Source organism: Rana temporaria, chromosome 8, assembly GCF_905171775.1.
Source record: "Rana temporaria chromosome 8, aRanTem1.1, whole genome shotgun sequence".
In the NCBI taxonomy this organism is placed as follows: domain Eukaryota; kingdom Metazoa; phylum Chordata; class Amphibia; order Anura; family Ranidae; genus Rana; species Rana temporaria.
Genome location: NC_053496.1, coordinates 167,188,807 through 167,212,020, shown reverse-complemented (window position 1 = coordinate 167,212,020; position 23,214 = coordinate 167,188,807). Strand labels below are relative to the sequence as shown.

At 47.7% G+C, this 23,214-nt stretch overlaps 1 protein-coding gene across 1 annotated transcript in view; it reads left to right on the top strand.

Annotated features, from left to right (window-relative positions):
• The first annotated feature begins 6,588 nt into the window (after positions 1–6,588).
• The window catches only part of LOC120909931 (oocyte zinc finger protein XlCOF6.1-like), a 487,791-nt gene continuing 471,165 nt past the window's right edge, over positions 6,589–23,214 (top strand). The window contains exons 1-4 of the mRNA XM_040321748.1: positions 6,589–6,691; positions 7,975–8,071; positions 8,860–8,955; positions 9,097–9,194. The gene's annotated coding sequence lies outside the window, so the exon portion shown is untranslated. The remainder of the gene's footprint in view (positions 6,692–7,974; positions 8,072–8,859; positions 8,956–9,096; positions 9,195–23,214) is intronic.

The following is a 23,214-nucleotide window of genomic DNA, read 5'->3' as shown; positions in this document are numbered from 1 at the left end:
GGCCCCCGGGCAATAGGAGATTATGGCGCCCCCGGAAAAATAGGAGATTATGGGGCCCCCCGGGCAATAGGAGATTATGGGGACCCCAGGCAATATATTAGGGGGCCACACAGTATACATTCACACAGAATACCCATACACACACTGAAAAGGTACTGCAGAGGTGGGATTTTAAAAAAAAAAACACAGGGCCAGATTCTCAAAAGAGATACGACGGCGCATCTCCAGATACGCCGTCGTATCTCTGAGTCTGGCCGGTCGTATCTATGCGCCTGATTCTTAGAATCAGTTACGCATAGATTTCCATTAGATCCGACTGGCGTAAGTCTCTTACGCCGTCGGATCGTAACTGAATATTTACGCTGGCCGCTAGGAGCGTGTACGCTGATTTACGCGTCAAAATATGTAAATCAGCTAGATACGCGAATTCACGAACGTAAGCCCAGCCGACGCAGTACAGTTACGCTGTTTATGTTAGGCTTTTCCCGGCGTAAAGTTACCCCTGCTATATGGAGGCGTACATGCGGCGTACCAATGTTAAGTATGGACGTCGTTCCCGCGACGAATTTTGAATTTTTTTCGTCGTTTGCGTAACTCGTCCGTGAATGGGGCTGGACGTAATTTACGTTCACGTCAAAACCAATACGTCCTTGCGGCGTATTAGGAGCAAAGCACACTCGGAGATTTCTACGGACGGCGCATGCGCCGTTCGTGAAAAACGTCAATCACGTCGGGTCACAAGTTATTAACATAAAACACGCCCCCCTGTTCCAAATTTGAATTAGGCGGGCTTACGCCGGCCTTTTTACGCTACGCCGCAACTTACGGAGCAAGTGCTTTGAGAATACAGCACTTGCCCTGCTAAGTTGCGGAGGCGTAACGTAAATCAGATACGTTACGCCCGCGCAAAGATACGCGGCTCTACGAGAATCTGGCCCACAGATTTTTACAAACTGTCCCTGGTTTTACTGAGGCTAGAAACCATGATGGGGCCCCCTAGTGGCATGGGGCCCTCAGGCAGTGCCCGAATGGTCAGTCCGCCCCTGGGTCAGCACTTCTGCCTTTGCAGCACTGGGGTCCTCAGTTCAGATCCTGGCTTGGGTAATATCTGCATGGAGTTTGCATGTTCTTCCTGTGTGGGTTAACTCGCACACGCCAAAGACAGGGCCCCCTATAGGAAATATTGTCCTTAGAGTGTAAGCTCTTGTGGGTAGGGACTGATGTGTAAATTGACAGCTCTATATAAATGCCTATAATGAATAATCAGAGGACTTGCAGGAAGATGATGATGTGTGGAGGTGACATGATCCCCCACCCAATCCACACAGAGACCTGGGACCCCCTTCTCTCATAAAAAGAAGAAGGTTATTATCTGTTCTTCACTCCAGCTGCAAAAAAATGGCCGTTCTACTCCCTGGCCAAAAGAAAAAAAATCACCATCGAAATCAGGAAGCAACTGGGCTGCCGTGGAACGCACAGATAACCACAGGGCGGAAGCAGCTGTATACTAGCAATGAAGCCCCGCCCTCCGAGCTCTTGAGACAAGAGAGGCCACTAGTTGGCAGAAGAAAGGCTCCTTTGTATAGGGGAGGAGGTTGTTTTAAGTCACTCAGGGTTCTGATTCTAAATATTTACTAAATACGTTTTGATTTTTTTTGTTATAGATGTTAATAATTTATTATCAATATAAAATTGTAGATATTTATTCCTGTAGAGGCAGAGGCTGTCCTCAGTCCTGGAAAATCGGCGGCCATTTTGTTGTAGACCTGGAGGAGGTTCTCCAGCAGTGTGAGAATCCTCCTGGTGGGGGTTTTATCTTGGAGAGTGTGAGCTCAATAAGGAGGAGGTAATAATGTCTTCTTATTATGAGAGAAGGGGGTCCCAGCACTCTGTGTGGACTGGATGGGGGGATCATGTCACCTCCACACATCATCATCTACTTGCAAGTCCTCTGATATGTAGAACATTGGATGGGGAGGTCCACTGGGAATGATGGTACTGGGGGTGAAGACATTGGGGATGATGGCACTGGAGATGATGACACTGGTGTGACATTGGGTGAAGACACTGGTAATGGTGACATTAGGGATGATGACACTGGGGAGACATTGGGTGAAGGCACTGGTAATGATGACATTAGGGATGATGACACTGGGGAGACATTGGGTGAAGGCACTGGTAATGATGACATTAGGGATGATGACACTGGGGAGACATTGGGTGAAGGCACTGGTAATGATGACATTAGGGATGATGACACTGGGGAGACATTGGGTGAAGGCACTGGTAATGATGACACTGGGGAGACATTGGGTGAAGGCACTGGTAATGATGACATTAGGGATGATGACACTGGGGTGACATTGGGTGAAGACACTGGTAATGATGACATTAGGGATGATGACACTGGGGTGACATTGGGTGAAGGCACTGGTAATGATGACACTGGGGAGACATTGGGTGAAGGCACTGGTAATGATGACATTAGGGATGATGACACTGGGGTGACATTGGGTGAAGGCACTGGTAATGATGACACTGGGGTGACATTGGGTGAAGACACTAGTAATGATGACATTAGGGATGATGACACTGGGGTGACATTAGGTGAAGACACTGGTAATGGTGACATTAGGGATGATGACACTGGGGTGACATTGGGTGAAGACACTGGTAATGATGACATTAGGGATGATGACACTGGGGTGACATTAGGTGAAGACACTGGTAATGATGACATTAGGGATGATGACACTGGGGTGACATTGGGTGAAGGCACTGGCAATGATGACACTGGGGTGACATTGGGTGAAGACACTAGTAATGATGACATTAGGGATGATGACACTGGGGTGACATTAGGTGAAGACACTGGTAATGGTGACATTAGGGATGATGACACTGGGGTGACATTGGGTGAAGACACTGGTAATGATGACATTAGGGATGATGACACTGGGGTGACATTAGGTGAAGACACTGGTAATGATGACATTAGGGATGATGACACTGGGGTGACATTAGGTGAAGACACTGGTAATGGTGACATTAGGGATGATGACACTGGGGTGACATTGGGTGAAGACACTGGTAATGATGACATTAGGGATGGTGACATTGGGTGAAGACACTGGTAATGATGACATTAGGGATGATGACACTGGGGAGACATTGGGTGAAGACACTGGTAATGATGACATTAGGGATGGTGACATTGGGTGAAGGCACTGGTAATGATGACATTAGGGATGATGACACTGGGGTGACATTGGGTGAAGACACTGGTAATGATGACATTAGGGATGATGACACTGGGGTGACATTAGGTGAAGACACTGGTAATGGTGACATTAGGGATGATGACACTGGGGAGACATTGGGTGAAGACACTGGTAATGATGACATTAGGGATGATGACACTGGGGTGACATTAGGTGAAGACACTGGTAATGGTGACATTAGGGATGATGACACTGGGGTGACATTGGGTGAAGACACTGGTAATGATGACATTAGGGATGATGACACTGGGGTGACATTAGGTGAAGACACTGGTAATGATGACATTAGGGATGATGACACTGGGGTGACATTGGGTGAAGACACTGGTAATGATGACATTAGGGATGATGACACTGGGGAGACATTGGGTGAAGACACTGGTAATGATGACATTAGGGATGGTGACATTGGGTGAAGGCACTGGTAATGATGACATTAGGGATGATGACACTGGGGAGACATTGGGTGAAGACACTGGTAATGATGACATTAGGGATGGTGACATTGGGTGAAGGCACTGGTAATGATGACATTAGGGATGATGACACTGGGGTGACATTGGGTGAAGACACTGGTAATGATGACATTAGGGATGATGACACTGGGGTGACATTAGGTGAAGACACTGGTAATGGTGACATTAGGGATGATGACACTGGGGTGACATTGGGTGTAGACACTGGTAATGATGACATTAGGGATGATGACACTGGGGTGACATTGGGTGAAGACACTGGTAATGATGACATTAGGGATGATGACACTGGGGTGACATTGGGTGAAGACACTGGTAATGATGACATTAGGGATGATGACACTGGGGTGACATTGAGTGAAGACACTGGTAATGATGACATTAGGGATGATGACACTGGGGTGACATTGGGTGAATACATTGGTAATGATGACATTAGGGATGATGACACTGGGGTGACATTGGGTGACATTGGGTGAAGACACTGGTAATGATGACATTAGGGATGACATTGGGTGAAGACACTGGTAATGATGACATTAGGGGTGATGACACTGGGGTGACATTGGGTGAAGACATTGGGGATGATGGCACTGGAGATGATGACACTGGGGTGACATTGGGTGAAGACACTGGTAATGATGACATTAGGGATGATGACACTGGGGTGACATTGGGTGAAGACACCGGTAATGATGACATTAGGGATGATGACACTGGGGTGACATTGGGTGTAGACACTGGTAATGATGACATTAGGGATGATGACACTGGGGTGACATTGGGTGTAGACACCGGTAATGATGACATTAGGGATGATGACACTGGGGTGACATTGGGTGTAGACACTGGTAATGATGACATTAGGGATGATGACACTGGGGTGACATTGGGTGAAGACATTGGGGATGATGGCACTGGAGATGATGACACTGGGGTGACATTGGGTGAAGACACTGGTAATGATGACATTAGGGATGATGACACTGGGGTGACATTGGGTGAAGACACCGGTAATGATGACATTAGGGATGATGACACTGGGGTGACATTGGGTGTAGACACTGGTAATGATGACATTAGGGATGATGACACTGGGGTGACATTGGGTGTAGACACTGGTAAAGATGACATTAGGTGAAGACACTGGTAATGATGACATTAGGGATGATGACACTGGGGTGACATTGGGTGTAGACACTGGTAATGGTGACATTAGGGGTGATGACACTGGAGATGATGACACTAGGGTGACATTGAATGAAGACACTGGGGATGATGGCACTGAAGATGATGACACTAGGGTGACATTGGGTCTGTTACAATCCTATAGTGTATGCTTATTATTTTTTTTTCTGTGCGCTGCTAAAGTGTTCAGGTTTGGCCTAAAGAAAAAGTAGGAAAACCCTAACTAGGGATGATGGCACTGGGGGTGAAGACACTGGGGGTGATGATGATGATACTGGAGTGAAGATACTGGGGGTGATGATGATGATACTGGAGTGAAGACACTGGGGGTGATGATGATGATACTGGAGTGAAGACACTGGGGGTGATGGAACTGGGGGTTAAGACACTGGGGATGATGATGAAAAAAACGTTTTAACTTGTAAACAACAAATCTCAGAAAGAGGCTCGGGGCTTAAGTGGTTAAATTGTATTCATTTCTGTTGCAGCGTGAGCTTTGGAAGCAGACCATATGCCAAATACAAAGTGAGAAATACAGAGGAGTGGGAGTATATAGAAGGACACAAGGATCTGTAGAAGGACGTCATGATGGAGAAGCGGCCGCCCCTCACATCACCGGGTAAGAGGAGACTTTCATTTCTTGTGCCTGGAATTGTAGGACATTTCCTGTAGTGGGAGGAATATGTCTGCATGGTGGAGTGTATCATTGTGTGTGTGTCAGAATGTCACTATTTCTTCTAGTAGGAGTGGGAGTATATAGAAGGACATAAGGATCTGTACCAGGTCATCATGATGGAGAAGCGGCCGCCCCTCACATCTCCGGGTAAGAGGAGACTTTCATTTCTTGTAAAGGAGAGAAGAGTATTGAGGATCCCCCTAGATACACATCCTCTGATATAAAGACATATAGCTGGATTCAGAGACCGTTACGCCGGCGTATCAGTAGATACGCCGTCGTAACTCTGAATCTACGCCGTCGTAAATTTAGGCGTATTCTGGAAACCAGATACGCTTAAATTAGGCTAAGATACGAGCGGCGTAGGTCTCCTACGCCGTCGTATCTTAGGGTGCATATTTACGCTGGCCGCTAGGTGGTGATTCCGTTGTTTTCCCGCGTTGAATATGCAAATGAGCACGATACGTGCGCCCGTCGCAATTAGTTACGCCGTTTACGTAAGAGATACGCCGGTGTAAAGATAAAGCTGCTCCCTAGGTGGCGCAGCCCATGCAAGGTATGGACGTCGGAACAGGCCTATCTTTTTACGTCGTTTGCGTAAGTCTTCCACGAATAGGGCTGTGCGTAAGTTACGTCACGTCGTAGGCAGTGTTCGACGTATCTTAGGCATTCTATCCGACACATGCGCACTGGGATTCTTTCACGAACGGCGCATGTGCACGTCGGTTCACCAGTCATTAACATAAAACACGCCCCCCTGTTCCACATTTGTATTAGGCGCGCTTAGGCTGACCCATTTACGCTACGCCGCCGTAACTTAGGAGGCAAGTGCTTTGTGAATACAGCACTTGCCTCTCTGACTTACGGCGGCGTATCGTATATGCGATACGCTACGCCGCCTCAACATTAAGCCAGTCTCTCTGAATCTGGCTAATAGAAACAATGTATTCAGTCAGTGTGTGTTTCCTACAGATGGATCCAGTGACAGAAATCCCCCAGAGAGATGTCCCCGTCCTCTGTATTCCCGGGATTCCACACAGGAACATCAGGAGATCCTTCAGGAGGATCAGGTAGATGGGAATTAGGGGTCTTAAAGTAGAATTAAATGCAAAACCTTTTTATTTTGGATAGAGTAAGAGAGGAGGATTATAACCCGACAGTTTATTTTGCCATCTGCGTTACCATTGGGGAGATTTCCCTTCACTTCCTGTCTCTCGGACCAAAAAAGGAAGTGAGAGGAAATCCAATGTGAGGGAATTCTTGGTTGTCACTAGAACTAGTGTCTCCATTGGAAGATTTCCCCTTTATCACTGTTCTGGGCAGGTCCGGATTTACTCCCTTTGCCGCCACAAGGCTGGGTCCTTCAATGCCGCCCCCCACCAGAAAAAAACTGAAAGTTCCGCAACCCGTGCCAATCATTGCCGCCTCACCTTGCCCATCATTGTCGCCTCACCATCACTGCCGCCTTATTGTGCCCTAATTGCAGCCTCCCTCACCATCATTGCTGCCTTACTGTGCCCTCATTGCAGCCCCCCTCACCATCATTACAGCCCCCCTTCACCATCATTACAGCCCCCCCCGTCACCATCATTACAGTCCCCCCTCACCATCATTACAGTCCCCCCTCACCATCATTACAGTCCCCCCTCACCATCATTACAACCCCCCTCACCATCATTACAGCCCCCCCTCACCATCATTGCAGCCCCCCTCACCATCATTACAGTCCCCCCTCACCATCATTACAGCCCCCCCTCACCATCATTACAGCCCCCCCTCACCATCATTACAGCCCCCCCTCACCATCATTACAGCCCCCTTCACCATCATTGCAGCCTTACTGTGCCCTAATTGCAGCCCCCCTCACCATCATTACAGCCCCCCTCACCATCATTACAGCCCCCCCCTCACCCTCATTACAGCCCCCCCTCACCATCATTACAGCCCCCTTCACCATCATTGCAGCCTTACTGTGCCAAACAATGTACCCTCACCAGTCAGTGTGTGCATTCCGCACATCGGGCATCTCCTGCTCCTGCTGTGTCACGGAGCTCACTGTGAAAGGGTCGGGCACGCTGTGATAAAAGTCCCGCCCTCCTCCTAGACCAGCCCGTGTGTTAGACAGAAGTTATTTTTTTTTTATATTGGAGTTTGTACAGTATAATGAAATAAAGTACTGTAGAATAGACACATATACAGCTGTAGACAGAAGTTCTAATCCCTCTCCACTCTGTCCAAAACCGAAAAAAATATATAAAAAAAGTTTTGCCTTTAGTAATACAAATTATATTATTTTGCTTTTGATTTTAAATTGTAATACATATAACATTGCAAATAATTGTGTGTTTTCCAGGATGAAAGCCTAAATATTGTTAAAGTTGAAGATGAGGAAGATGTGAGTGATGATGATCTGTTTAAGGAGGAAGAGATCCCTCCAGAGATCAGCACAGGTGAGTATAAACGCTAAATCCAGAGAAGAGTCCCAGATTCTCCTTGTTCAGTCATTACAACAATCTCTTAATTTTTAAAGGCACCCCAAATAAAAAAAAAACTGCAAAAATGCACTTGACTTCACGTGCCAAAAAAGACAAATAAGCTACTTTGGTGCCAAACGCGTTGCGTCCCTCAGGTGTGAATGCAATCTCAATCCAGAGAAGAGTCCCAGATCCTCCTTGTTCAGTCACTACAACAATCTCTTCTTCTCCCTCCTCTGTCAGTAGACAGTAATGGGGAGACCGTATGTGCCCAGTGGGGGAGTCAGGAGCCATCAGCCTCTATTAGACTCAGGATCTCCTCCTCACATCATGTCATTGGCCCAGATTCAGCATAGCTTGCGCTTTATTTGCATGGGCACAGGGCAACGATTTTGCCCTGCGCCCACGCAAATATTTTGCGCTGCCCTCGATTCACGGAGCAGTAGCTCCGTTAACTTGCAAGGGCGCGCCGGCAAATTTGCCCGGCGTAAGCGCGCGCAAGTTAAATGATCCCGCCGCGCAGATTTTAGGCTGCAGCCGGTGTAACGAGTTCTCTGAATCAGGAGCACTCGTTACAAAGGAGCAAGTAAGCAATTGCGCCGTGTAACTCATGGTTACATGGGCGCAATTGCTTCTTGAATCTGGGCCAAAGTGTGTTACCAGCCAAGAGACGTGACCAGTCTCCCCCCCCCCCCCCCCCCACACTCTCTGGGGTCTCTCATACAACTCAGTACAGGGGGCTTCACTCTCATCTTTATTCACAGATCCCGGAGACCCTCAGAATGATGTAAAATCTGAGGAGGAGGAAGAAGAACATGTGAGAATTAAAGAGGAGGAAATTCTTCTAGAGATCAGCACAGGTGAGATAAAAATTCAATTCAGCACAGCTTCAAAGACGACACTTTTCATCAGCTATTTAGTTATGTAAATTATGTAAATTTCCTATCAATACATTCAGTTAGTGTTACAATTACACCTAGGTACATTTTTGTTTCCTACAGATGGATCCAGTAACAGAAATCCCCCAGAGAGATGTCCCCGTCCTCTGTATTCCCGGGACTCCACACAGGAACATCAGGAGATCCCTCAGGAGGATCAGGTAGATAAAGTGATACATTTGTAGGTCGAATGAAAAATCACGGATATAATGTATGAAATTGGACTCTGATCCGGTGGCAGTTTTGACTGCAGATAATTTTTTTTTACCAAAAAGGGTTCAGACGCCACGTTGTTGGTGGGCGGGCATGTGGCAAGGAGAGCTCAGCCCAGTAAGGGCAGTGATCGGAAAGTGATCTTGAAGAGAAGCCCACATTCGTCAGTCTGGGGAGGAGTGACCTGGAGACCAGTATAAGATCTATGCGTGACACTGCAGATTATTTTTATTTATTTTTTATATCTTTAACCCCAGATTTGGCACGCTCGTCCAAGTTACCTGGCGCATTCCCACATTTTGCCTCGCTGCAACGTTTGTGGGTCCAATTTTTCCATCATCCGGGTCTTCACCCCACTTCCTTTAGGGGTGTACCATATCAGTCAACTAGCACTGCACCATACGGGGGTGGGCAGCTCTATAAACTCGTTTAAAGCCGCATCAAAAAACTTTGAGGCTCCTGATGAAGCGATCGAATATCGCGAAACATGTAGAGCACAAGTCTTTCATTGTGGATCCGGTGGACCTCCTATCGGGGAGATACTTATACTCAATATAGGCAGTTACTATAGAGACATCTCTATAGCCAATTACTTACATCATTATTGAGTACCGTATTTATCGGCGTATACCCCGCACTTTTTTCCCCTTAAAATAAGGGGAACATCGTGGGTGCGCGATATACGCCGATACCCGCTTCCCGCGCTCAGTTTGAATGCCTGCGCCGACATATACCGAGTGCAGTACACTCGGCTACATTCGGCCAGGCTCGGCTTCGCTCGTGCTCACGCATAAACGTCACAGAGCGTGAGCACGAGCGAAGCCGAGCCTAGTCGAATGTAGCTGCGTGTACTGCACGATGGTATATGTCGGTGCAGGCATTCAAACTGAGCGTGGGAAGCGGCGATTCGACGGGTAACAGCGCGGGAGAAGCCGGGAGGACACCACCGAAGCCACAGACAGACACCGGACCCGACGAGGAGGACACCACCGAAGCCGCAGACAGACGCCGGACCCGACGAGGAGGAGACTTCCGAAGCCGCAGACGGATGCCGGACCCAACGAGGAGGACACCACCGAAGCCGCAGACAGACGCCGGACCCGACGAGGCTGCCGATGGAAAATTTTTTTTACAGGAATGCTATACGCCGGAGCGCGCAATACCCCGATAAATACGGTAGCTCCTGTTAGGTCAATGGGTGTTCCCAATATTGTATTGTATTGTTTCTATTAACATTTTTTCCTTCTCTATTTTTATGTATTGAGATGTTATTTCTTTGTGAAACTTTACATTTTGTACTTTTACATAAAGGTGCCTACAAAATCCATTCTTCCTTCAATTCCCCCTGAATTGTTTTCTATTTACATAATACTAGGACGTGGCATATTAGTCTATTAAGGATGTTGATTACCATCCAAGGGCAACAGTAATCAATCTTTTTTTCTTTTCGACTGCAGTTGCATGACACAGCGGGAGATCAAAGGTACATGGGGCTGCAGATGGGCATACACAGTGAGGCTGCAGATGGGCACAGTGAGGCTGCAGATGGGCACAGTGAGGCTGTAAATGGGCACAGCGAGGCTGCAAATGAGTACATTGAGGCTGCAGATGGGCACACACAGTGAGGCTGCAAATGGGCACAGTGAGGCTGCAGATGGGCACTGTTGACCCTCTTTTCCACTTACAGTAGCTGCTGCATTTCCCACACTAGGCTTATACTCGAGTCAATAATTTTTCCCTGTTTTTTTTGTGGTAAAATTAAGTGCCTCGGCTTATATTCGGGACGGCTTATACTCGAGTATATACGGTAATTGATTTCTACTGTTTTCTGTTATTTAGGATGAAAATCTGATTGAAATTAAAGTGAAAGAAGAAGCAGAAGAGCTATATGTGAAAGGCGGTGAGCTGTGTAAGAAGAAAATTCCTACAGAGATAGGCACAGGTAGTCACTTTTCTTTTTGCTTGTTTTGTGATCCAAACACCCCTATGAGACAGCACAGTCAGGTCCTGCACCTCCAGTACAGGTAAAAGAGAAGGGTGGCCTAGGCCTTTTTGCCCATTTTTCACTTGTGGGTTACATTCGTACAGCCTACCTGAAGGGGCCTTCGTACAGCCTACCTGAAGGGGCCTTCGTACAGCCTACCTGAAGGGGCCTTCGTACAGCCTACCTGAAGGGGCCTTCGTACAGCCTACCTGAAGGGGCCTTCGTACAGCCTACCTGAAGGGGCCCCCGTACAGCCTACCTGAAGGGGCCTTCGTACAGCCTACCTGAAGGGGCCCCCGTACAGCCTACCTGAAGGGGCCTTCGTACAGCCTACCTGAAGGGGCCTTCGTACAGCCTACCTGAAGGGGCCCCCGTACAGCCTACCTGAAGGGACCCCCGTACAGCCTACCTGAAGGGACCCCCGTACAGCCTACCTGAAGGGACCCCCGTACAGCCTACCTGTAGGGGGGCCCCCGTACAGCCTACCTGAAGGGACCCCCGTACAGCCTACCTGAAGGGACCCCCGTACAGCCTACCTGTAGGGGGGCCCCCGTACAGCCTACCTGAAGGGACCCCCGTACAGCCTACCTGAAGGGACCCCCGTACAGCCTACCTGTAGGGGGGCCCCCGTACAGCCTACCTGAAGGGGCCCCCGTACAGCCTACCTGAGGGGGCCCCCGTACAGCCTACCTGTATGGGTCTTTGTACAGCCTACCTGAAAGGGCCCCCGTACAGCCTACCTGAAGGGGCCTTCGTACAGCTTACCTGAAGGGGCCCCCGTACAGCCTACCTGTAGGGGTCCCGTATAGCATTCCTGATGGGGCACCGTACAACCTACTTGATGGTGCCCCCCCGTTCTGCCTACCTGATGGGGCCCCCTTGACCCCGCCCCTGACCCTGTCAGTTATCGAGGTATCTATTAGGCAGCTACAGATTTCGCCCCTTTATTGACAGGAAAGTTCTAAAATAAGGCATCCCTACTTAGAATGTGCATCATCATGTATATTATACTTATTACAAACGTAATAATGATAATATTCTAAACTTTTTACACGTATTATAAAGCATTTAAGAACTTTTTTGACAACAACTAAATAGCAGGGATGAGCTCGGGCATTTTTGGACCCTAGCTATCCTGCCAGGAAAACGCAATGTTACACCCTGATAAGCAAGTGGGTGTTATAGTGTGTGTTTTTTTTTTTTTAGCTGCCCGGGGCCCCCCTTTTGAGCTGACAGTGCTCAAGCCCGGTACAACTGAACCAGTAGTACTGCCTTATCAGTGGCCCTGGGCAACTCACAAGGTGCATGAGGATAAGAGCATGTCTTCCACGCAATGTGGTTAACCGTTGAGCCTCAGTGTGTCTTCAGGAGCCAGGAAGCAAATGCCGCTGTCAGGAGATGTGTAGAAACTAAACCAGAAATCCTTGAGCCACCCTGGAGCGCATGGACTGCACAAAACTAAGTGCCGTTGACTTGTCCTCAATGTTCCCCTAACGGGGAAGTTCCTTCACTGACTGCGCAGGCGCAAACTTCCCGACGGAAATCTCCGAACCTCGCCCGGCATCCAGGCTCATTCTTTAACATTCCCGTGGATTGGAGGATGTTAAAAAAAGAGCCAGGAGGCCGAGCGAGCGGAGGGAGCCGTCCGAGCGCAGCGAGGACGTGAGGCCGACTGGCCACTTACCTCGAAATCTACGTTGCCCTGGATGCCGGCCGCGGTTCGGGGATTTCCGTCAGCAAGCTTGCGCCTGCGCAGTCCTTGAAGGAACTTTCCCGATAGCTGGAACCATCTCAGCGCATTAGTTTGCGCATGCGCTGGAACTTCCACGATAGCTGGAACCAGCACGGCAGATCACCGTCACACCTAGGAGGGCCGCAACGCAGGGAGCGTGGCCACCTCTTGACCCTTAAAAAAGGAGCAGTTACACTCCGAAACATGGAGCCACGCTCCCCACGTTGTGGCCCTTCCAGGTCTGATGGCACTTCCAGTCTTGTGCAGTCCATGCGTTTGAGGGTGGCTCCAGGATTTCCTGTTTTGTTTCAGGTGTCCTACTACACATCTCCTGTCAGCAGCATCTGCTTCCTGGCTTCTGAAGACACACTGAGGCTCAACAGCTAACTGCACTGGGTGGGTTACATGCTCTTATCATTATGCACCTTGTCAGTTGCCTCTAATTATTAAAAAAAAAAAGTATTTTCTTATATACTGCACTTAGTTGGCATCCTCTGTTGTTTTCTCTAGAGAGGATAGAATGCAACAGAACACTTTAGTGCAAGTAAAATGAAAAAGAGTTAGAACTTGCTGGTTACTCATTATTTACTATCTCCATTAGGTCATCCCCCACAGTTATTACCTTTTATATCACTTAAACCTCCCTCTTAGATTGTAAGCTCTAATGAGCAGGGCCCTCTGATTCCGCCTGTATTCAATTCTATTGTAACTGTACTGTCTGCCCTCACGTTGTAAAGCGCAGCACAAACTATTGGCGCTATATAAATCCTTTATTCTTTCGGGGACCTCTATAGTGGTGTTGTACATGGTTATACTGACAAAAAACACAAACTCCTGCGCACAAGTGGGATCCTTGATAATCAGTCAGATGTCTACATACAGTTCTCCTTAAATGTCCAAAAAAACGTAGTGACAGAGGCCTTGCTGCCCTTCATGGATGGGGAAATCCTGATAGAAGACAAAAAGGGAGAAAGAAAGGCGCACCAGCCTCGTGTACTACCGTTTGGCAAATTTATTGGAATAATAAAAAAATAATGAAAACTACTCACAAACAGGGAATGATAAAAGACTTGTCAAACGATAATTGTAGTTAAAATACCCCTCAAACCACCTCCAGACTGTAGGGGGGGGGGTGGCGAGGTGCGTTGCTGCTGGCTGACGCGTTTCGAGGTGACAGAGACCTCTTCCTCAGAGCCCAGCAGTCGGGCTCTGAGGAAGAGGTCTCTGTCACCTCGAGCCACCAGTCTGGAGGTGGTTTGAGGGGTATTTTAACTACAATTATCGTTTGACAAGTCTTTTATCATTCCCTGTTTGTGAGTAGTTTTCATTATTTTTTTATTATTCCAATAAATTTGCCAAACGGTAGTACACGAGGCTGGTGCGCCTTTCTTTCTCCCTTTTTGTCTTGTACATGGTTATCACCATTTTAAGTTTGTAATTTTGTTTTGTTATATGTTTAAATAAAATGTATTCTTTGTTTTAAATTCATATCTTTATTTTTATTATTGTACCTGTACCGCAATAGTCCTATTGGGCCCCCCCTCTTCCTTGGCTCTTTGGTTCGGGGACCTTAGATCCAACTATTCTATACTCATTATAGAGACATGAAGATTCAACGAAGCAGCTAAAAACATACGATCGCCGCCAGCGGACATTTACGGTCAAATGCTTCGCCCATAGGCTATAGAAGAATTCTAATGTTGGTTGACTAGTAATAATAAATATAATTATTACTAGTTATACAACATTACATTTCTACTATAGCTTGTGGGCGGAGCATTTGACCGGAAATGTAAAATTGCGGCGTCGTACAGTTTAGCTGCTTTGTCAAATCTTCTTAGAGACTTAGGCCTCATACACACGAGAGGATTTATCCGCAGATACGGTCCAGCGGACCGTATCCGCGGATAAATCCTCTTGAGGATTTGCGCGTATTTCTATGCGATGGAGTGTACTCACCATCGAATCGAAATCCGCGCCAAAATCCTCTGGCGATGACGTGTCGCGCCGTCGCTGCGATTATGACGCGGCGACGTGCGCGACGCTGTCATATAAGGAATTCCACGCATGCGTCGAATCATTACGACGCATGCGGGGGATCCCTTCGGACGGATGGATCCGGTGAGTCTGTACAGACCAGCGGATCCATCCGTTGGGATGGATTCCAGCGGATAGATTTGTTTAGCATGTCTTAAAATATTTATCCGCTGGAATCCATCCCAGGGGATAAATATCCGCGGAAACAGATCCGCTGGAGTGTACACACCATAGGATCTATCCGCTGAAACCCATTCGCTGGGATTTTTCAGCGGATGGATTCTATCGTGTGTATGGAGCCTTAGAACATCCGCCAGACACCATAAGCCTTCAATTGACAGATTCGTCCTTTAATTTGAATTTTCGAACGAATGCATTTTTTTAACGAAACAAAATAAATAAAAACAAATTTCTGGAGTAACTAAATTTTCTGGGCCATATTCTCAGAAGAGTTACGACGGAGTATCTCAGGAAACTCCGTCGTATCTCTCTTTTTTTGACCCGCGTATCTATGCGAGTGATTCCTAGAATCATTTTCGCATAGATACGCTGAAGATCCGACATGTGTAAGTCACTTTACACTGTCGGATCTTAAATGTAATTCCCCCGCCGGCCGCTAGGTGGCGTTTACATTCAGGTCTCATTTGTTTATGCAAATGAGCCTGATACGCCGATTCCCGAACGAAATTGCGTCGCGTAACCGTTGCTTACGTCGTTTGCGTAAGGTTACCCCTGCTATATGAGGGATAACCTTACGCCAGTCCCACGTAGGCCATGTTAAGTATGGCGTCGGGTCCGCGTCGTCTTTTCCCGTCGGGTACGTCGTTTTACTAAGTCGTTCTTGAATACGACTTTACGTCAATGACGCACACGTCGGCGTCATTGACGTTTTCCGCCGAGAACTGGAGCATGCGCACTGGGCAATTTTTAACCCGGCGCATGCGCAGTTCGATCGAAACGGGGGCGCGCTTAATTTAAATATAAGCCGCCCCCTTTGAAATACGCGGGGATACGCCGGGCCTTTTACACTCCGCCTCCGCAAACTACGGAGCAAGTGCTTGAGGAATATGGCACTTGCTCCAGTAAGTTGCGGCGGCGTAGTGTAAATGGCTTACGCTTCGCCCCCCGCCGCAAATCTAGGAGAATATGGCCCTATGTATTTTTCAGACGAAACCAAAATTCCGAAACAAAATATTTCAGTGTGCACATGTCTAGTAGTAAGTGTTCCATTGATTCCTGGTTCTGCTGTCCCAGGGCAAAGGGGCTTGTCTATGTTTAGCTGTCCAGCATTCACAGTCTTTTTTGTTTCTTATCTTCACCAGATGGACGATATAGAATGTACAGTAAGCGTTCCATGGTGTTTGATGAGGACATAGAAGATGATGACATAGAAGATGATGTTACCTCTAGTTCTTCAGAAGAAGACCCTGTTACCCCAAATGTCCATCAAGCACTTCTTAGCAAAGGTCCATCAAGTGATCCCGCTACACTTGGCCTTCGTTTTCCTAAACGCTCCCGTTCCCTCCCCAACCATACACCTCGTGGAAGGAGAGAACCCTTCCAAAGTTCTAAGCCTGGCAAATGTTTTACCCGGAAAGGAGAGCGTACCTCACCAAAGCCAACTCGCACAGAGGGGAAGACCTATTGTTGTTCCGTATGTGGGAAGCGTTTTAACAGAAAGGGGAATCTTATGTCCCATCAGAGGACTCACTCGGGAGAGAAGCCCTTCCCCTGCTCCGAATGTGGGAAAAGCTTTGCTTGGAAGGTCCAACTTGTCCGACACCAGACAACCCACCCAATCGTGAATCCGCTCTCCTGTCCTGACTGCGGTGAATGTTTTACAGAGAGAGAAACCCTTATCTCGCATAAGAAAACGCACACCATGGAGAAACCGTATTCTTGCCCTGAATGCGGCAAATGTTTTTCCTGGAAAGACCAACTCGTCAGGCACCTGAAAATTCACACAGGGGAAAAGCCGTATTCCTGCGCCGAGTGCGGGAAGTGTTTTCCGCGAATCTCGGCTCTTAATAGACACAAGAAAGTTCACACGGGCCAGAGGCCGTATTCTTGTTTGGAATGCGGGATGTCATTTACAGAACGCTCTTACCTCGTCATACATGAGAGGACACACACGTCGGAGAAGCCATTTTCCTGCTCGGAATGCGGCAAAAGGTTTAACCGGACAGGGAATCTGTTTGCGCACCAGAGGACTCACACGGGGGTGAAGCCCTATTCGTGCTCTGAATGTGGTGAACGGTTTACTCAGAAGTCCACTCTCATTAGACATGAGAAGGTTCACACGGGGGAGAAGCCATATTCATGTTCCGAATGTGGCAAATGTTTTGCCCAGAAGGGGACGCTTGTATTGCATGAGAGGACCCACACTGGGGAATGCCCATATGCCTGTTCCCAGTGCGGGAAACGTTTTTCACGGAGAGACTATCTCATCTCTCACCTTGTATTCCATGACAAAAACAGAATTAAAAATTGAAAGAACTTTTTTTGTCCTAATTTTATTTTAACACATCTTTGATTTGTTGAATAAATTAGAAGTTTTAGGTTGAGTAGGGAAAAGTTAGAACTACTACTAGGTTTATATTGACTCTATTATACCTTTTGAGGCGCTTCTTCCCCTCACTTCCTGTTCTGGTGACTCCAGAACAGGAATTGAGGGTTAATGGGGTCACCAAGCTGCAATAAAACCCAAGGGGGTAGATTCAGGTAGGGGCGCGCAATGATACGGCGGCGCAGCGTATGGTCTTTACGCTACGCCGCCGTAACTTACAGGAGCAAGTGCTGTATTCACAAAGCACTTGCTCCGTAAGTTGCGGCGGCGTAGCGTAAAAGGGGCCGGCGTAAGCGCGCGTAATTCAAATGTGGCATGCGCCGTCCGTGTACATATGCCAGTGTGCATTGCTTCCAAGTACGGCGCAGCGACGTATTGGTTTCGACGTGAACGTAAATTACGTCCAACCCTATTCGCGAACGACTTACGCAAACGACGTAAAAAATTAAAATTTCGAAGCGGGAACGACGTCCATACTTAACATTGGCTGCGCCTCCTAATAGCAGGAACAACGTTACGCCGAAAAAGCCTTAACGCAAACAACGTAAAAAACGAACGCCGGGCGCACGTACGTTTGTGAATCGGCGTAAGTAGGTAATTTGCATACTCTACGCTGAAAACATGCGGGAGCGCCACCTAGCGGCCAGCGTGAGAATGCACCCTAAGATACGACGGCGTAAGAGACTTATGCCAGTCGTATCTTAGGCTAATGTCGGCGTATCTAGCTTTCTGAATACAGAAAGTAGATACGCCGGCGCAGCTTAGCAATTGCGCGGCGTATCTATGGATACGCCGGCGTAATTGTTCTCTGAATCTACCCCAAGAATTCTATCCTCACGCACTGTACAAGAAAAGGAAATTTGTGTCAAATACTTATCGTAATTTTTCTTCCCTGACGCCAATCCATGGCGTCATACGTGTAATATAGCTCCGCCCCTATCCCCACCCACCAGACCTGTTTAAAATCTAAAAAAGGAAAGCTAGAGCTACCTCCCCATTCTCTACCATGGATTGGCGTCAAGAAAGGAAAATTCCGATAAGTATTTGATACAATTTTCCATTTTCCTGACGCCAGCATGGCAGCATACTTGTGATAAAGAACAAGCTAAACGGGAGGGCTAAAATGTATAATCAAACTTTACTTAAAGCGGAGCTCCACCCTAAAGTGGAACTTCCGCTCATCGGATTCCTCCCCCCCCCCCTCCGGTGCCACAATTGGCACCTTTTAGAGGGGAGGGGGGTGCAGATACCTGTCTAAGACAGGTATTTGCACCCACTTCCGGGCATAGACTCTGCGGGAAACTGCGGGCATTACGCCACTTCCCGTCCCCCCCGTTGTGTTCTGGGAAACACACGGCTCCCATAACACAGTGGGGAACAGTGAGGCCGGCGCAGCGTAACTCGCGCATGCGCAGTAGGAAACCGGGCAGTGAAGCCGCAACGCTTCACTTCCTGGTTCCCTCACCGATGATGGCATCAGGAAAATGGTTTTGCTACTGTCTGCAGTTTCCTATGACTTTCCTTCTAAGGTGGCATCAATTTTTAGTACAGGAAGGAAAGGCAAACCGCTTTTATGGGGTTACAGACCGCAAAAAAAATAATCCTGGGGGTCTGTTAACCATTTTCTGCTCTACTAAATAAGTATTTTTAATTTTGGTGTTCCTGGTGGGTACTTTTCCCCTCACTTCCTGTTTTCCTGCTGCCAGGAACAGGAAGTGAGAGAAATGTGCTTAGTGGGAACACAGACAACAGTAAAATCTTGATAGGGGTTCTAGCACTCCATTATGCAAAAAAAATGCATATATACACTATATTACCAAAAGTATTGGGACATCTGCCTTTACATACATGGGGCCAGATTCTCAAAGACTTACGACAGCGTATCTCCAGATACACCGCAGGCGTATCTATGCGCCTGATTCATAGAATCAGTTACGCATAGATTTGGCCAAGATACGAGCGGCGTAAGTCTCCTATGCCGTCGTTTCTTGGGGTGCATATTTACGCTGGCCGCTAGGTGGCGCTTTCGTTGATTTCCGCGTTGAATATGTAAATGAGCAAGATACGCTGATTCACGAACGTACGTACGCCTGTCGCAATTAGTTACGCCGTTTACGTAAGACGTACGCCGGCGTAAAGATAAAGCTGGTCTCTAGGTGGCACAGCCCATGCAAGGTATGGACATTGAAACAGGCGTATCTTTTTTACGCCGTTTACGTAAGTCGTACACGAATAGGGTTGTGCGTAAGTTACGTTCACGTCGTAGACAGTGTTCAACGTATCTTAGGCTTTCTATCCGACGCATGCGCACTGGGATACGTCCACGGACGGCGCATGCGCCGTTCGTTCGAAGCGTAATTTACGTGGGGTCATGCTTAATTTACATAAAACACGCCCACCTCTTCCACATTTGAATTACGCGCGCTTACGCCGGCCGATTTACGCTACGCCGCCGTAACTTATGACGCAAGTGCTTTGTGAATACAGCACTTGCCTCTCTAAGTAGCGGCAGCGTAGCGTAAATAAGATACGCTACGCCCGCACAACGAAATGCCGCCCTACGTGAATCTAGGCCAAGAACTTTAATGGCATCCCTGTCTTGGTCCGTTGGGTTCAATATTGAGTTGGCTCACCCTTTGCAGCTATAACACCTTCAACTCTTCTGGGAAGGCTGTCCACAAGGTTTAGGAGTGTGTCTAGGAGTAAGGCCCATTGTCTTTATTGCCATGATTTATTTTTCTCACTGCATGGATACTGATACTTTGCTGGATCTAGGGGATCAGGAAAATGTACACAAAATACATAAAAAGGGCCCAAAATACTGGCATTGTTTCCATTTTGTGTTTTACACATTTTATTGACAATAAAAAAAAACAAAAAAAAAACAACAGAGGAAGATAACACTTTTACATGCAAACCACCTATGGAACGTCCATAAGAAATATAATTCTGAGGTAAAAATAGGGAGGAGGGTGGAATGGGGAGATATGCAAACTCAAGGAGGTTGGTAAGCAATGTAAGGCTCAAGCATGCTGTGATTAAAGCTCCAGGCAGAAATAAAAAGACACAAATAGTGGCAAAGTTCTAACGGCAAGCAGTGTACGTATCTACATTTAACTTCATTTTAGCCCTTTGCTAAAGCAGAGCTCAGACTGTGGGAGGCAGAAGCAGCACAAAAAACAGTAAGCTGTGCTGCATGCAGTACTCTTGTGCTGACAAGGGGCATATTGATGGGAGGAAAGAGTGACGGACATGAGCTCATCAGTCTGTTGCTTCTCTTTTTGCTTTCCAGTCAAAGCCTGGCAGAGACTGCTACTTAACTGCAGCAGATAAAAATCAGGTCTGCTGCCAGGGGGGTTGCTAGGTGGCAAAAAGCCCAGGGGCTTCAGTCCAAAGGCCGAGGTTGGCACCGGGGGGGGACGGGGGGGGGACGGTGCAGAGTTTTCTGGCTGGGCGGTGGGGTTGTGTGACCTACCTGACACATACACTCACCTGCCTTGCATACATACACTGACCTACCTGACATACATACACTGACTTATATACACTGACCTACCTACACTGACCTACCTGACACATACACTGACCTGCCTGACATACATAAACTGACCTACCTGACATACATACACTGACCTACCTGACAGTCATACACTGACCTACCTGACATACATACACTGACCTACCTGACATACATACACTGACCTACCTGACATACACACACTGACCTACCTGACATACATACACTGACCTACCTGACATACATACACTGACATACAGGGATGGACTGGCCTTTGGGACTACAGGGAGTTTCCCGATGGGCCGATGGCTCAGTGGGCCGGCTTTAGTGACAGCGGACCGCCGCCCCCCTCCGCTCCTCTGTCTCTCCCTTCCCTCAGCGCTCACCTCATTTCCCTCTCCACAGCACTCACCTGGGGGGAGCAGAGAAGCAGGGGGAGGACCAGAGGAGCATGTGGGAGGGGACAGACAGCCAACTTAACAGCTATGACCTGGGAGTTTCTCACTTCTGCTGAATCTTGTCCCATAAGGGGGGGGCACCGAACTGATTCCCCACTGGTACTGCCTATAAAAATACCAGTACCAGCCGTTCTACTCTAATAAAGTAGAACGGCTAGTGGCTAGTGAAGAGGGAGAGGGGGCTTGGGTGGCCGGGATGCGGGAGTTGTCCGGCCACCATGGTCGAGACCTGTCAAAGTGGGCCAGTCTGGATGAAGTCCAGGGCCACATTTTTGTCCCAGTCCAGCCCCGCTGACATACATACACTGACCTACCTGACATACATACACTGACCTACCTGACTAGGAGACAGACTTCATGTGTCCTGCAGCTCAGCCGTGGTGTTCGGTGTACGGCATGCCCATCTTCATCACAGCAGGCAGCAATAGGAGAAGAGCTGCCCACCCAAAAAGCGGGGATCTCATACTGATGTGGCAAGGGGGTATTGTAATTCCCGCCTTCTGGAGCTTTGCAGTGCCTATGATGGACGTCACACATCCCACGGTCCCGGCATTGGACCAGTGGGACGTCCACCATAGGTGCTGCAGGCTCCAGAAGACGGGATCTGCTATGTTACTCGGCCACACTCGTCGGAGCTCAGCGGTGCTAGGGATAAGATCGGTCCCCACTCCCCCAGAAAGTAAAACCGTTCCTATGCATGTATTTTGTCTGTGCAGTTGGGTGTTTGGCTGGAGTTCAATTGGCAAACTATACTGTAATGGGTTTGAGTCAATTTTCTATGTTCATAATATTTAATACTGTTTCTTTGATTTCATATCTATTTAAAATCTTTTTTCTACGATAATCACTTTATACAGGGTGCACCCAGGACACTGGCATCATAGACTATTATGAGTTTTTCAGGGAGTGGACACCGCATAGGCTGTTTGCTTTCAGACTGTCTGAACTTTTCAACGAGGAAACCCTTAAAATAACATTCAGGTCACAGGGAACCCTTGGTAAAAATTACTATAACGTGGGGAAAAATATTATTTGATCCCCTGCAGATTTTGTAAGTTTGCCTTGTCTATAATTGTTATCATAGGTGTATTTTAAATGATAAAGACAGAATATCAACCAAAAATCCAAAAAAAACACATGATAAAAATGCTATAAATGGAGTTGCAGTTCAGTGAGTAAAAGTATTTGATCCCCAAGCAAAACATGACTTAGTAGTTGGTGGAGAAACCCTTGTTGGCAATCAGAGGTCAGACGTTTCTTGTAGTTGGTTACCAGGTTTTCACACATCTCAGGAGGGATTTTGGTCCTCTCTTCTTTACAGATCTTCTCCGTACCTAATGCCGTGTACACACGACTGTTTTTCGGGTTGTAAAAAATGACATTTTTAATGGTCTAGAAAAAACGAAGGGCCAGATTCAGAAAGAATCGCGGCGGCGTAACGTATCGTCTTTACGTTACACCGCCGTAAGTTTTCAGCGCAAGTGCTTGCGTGTAAACCTATGGCGGTGTAACGTAAAGCCGTCCGGCGCAAGCCCGCCTAATTCAAATGGGGCGTGTACCATTTAAATTAGGCGCGCTCCCGCGCTGAACGTTCTGCGCATGCTCCGTTAGTAAATTTCCCGACGTGCTTTGCGAAATTACGGCGCCCCGATGTGTTTGTGACAACGTAACGAC